Below are 684 nucleotides of genomic sequence, written 5' to 3'. Positions count from 1 at the left end.
CTCGTGGTACTCTGAAAGAGCAGCCCATAGATGGAAATGGTGCATCCCAAAACACTATGTTTGAGAAGTCATCAACTCGATCTAAGGTATACTGCTGGAATGGCTAGCAGTAAATCTCTAGCTGAGGGAGCAAACACCCAGCTCTCAACGAGAGGGGCTCGACCTACCTCGTTAGAAATCAGAAGGATAAGCGTATTGCAAGCTAGCCAGAAAACTCAGCGCATCAGAGAGGCGGAGGAAGGGCCTAGTTCGCCTGATGCTGCTGGTTCCAGGTGCTCTGGGAAAACAGAGAACTCAACTCTCACATGAGAGGAGAACTCCGAATTCAGAAAGGAGTAGCGTGCTCATAGGCAACCCTTTGATAAAAGGGGAGCACTGCTAAACACTACCACGAGAACAGCCAACGGAGCGAGGAATCCAACTCCTCAGAAGGGAGAGAATTCAAACGCTCGAAAGAAAGCACCATGCTCACAATAACCCTCAATGGTGAGGGGAGTGATGCTTCCAAAGTGTGTCGACCGAGACACACTAGTTGAGTGGAGCCCAAGGTACTGGGGTCTAAACCAGCTCAGAGAAAGGGAACGAGATCAATAACGCGTAACCCTTACCATACAGGATTTCAGAAAAGTGCGCAAAGTATAACGTGCACACTTACCACTATGTGGATTTTAGAAAGTGCGCAAA

General features: G+C 48.5%; 1 long non-coding RNA gene across 1 annotated transcript in view; it reads right to left on the bottom strand.

Moving 5' to 3' along the window:
• LOC107681528 (uncharacterized) overlaps positions 1-684 on the bottom strand; it is a 15,902-nt gene that overhangs the window by 1,052 nt on the left and 14,166 nt on the right. The gene's annotated exons all lie outside the window — the stretch shown is intronic.

The sequence above is a fragment of the Sinocyclocheilus anshuiensis genome, unplaced genomic scaffold (assembly GCF_001515605.1).
Source record: "Sinocyclocheilus anshuiensis isolate Anshui unplaced genomic scaffold, SAMN03320099.WGS_v1.1 scaffold5371, whole genome shotgun sequence".
In the NCBI taxonomy this organism is placed as follows: domain Eukaryota; kingdom Metazoa; phylum Chordata; class Actinopteri; order Cypriniformes; family Cyprinidae; genus Sinocyclocheilus; species Sinocyclocheilus anshuiensis.
The sequence above is the reverse complement of the archived record's forward strand: the minus strand, read 5'-3'. Positions and strand labels throughout refer to the sequence as shown.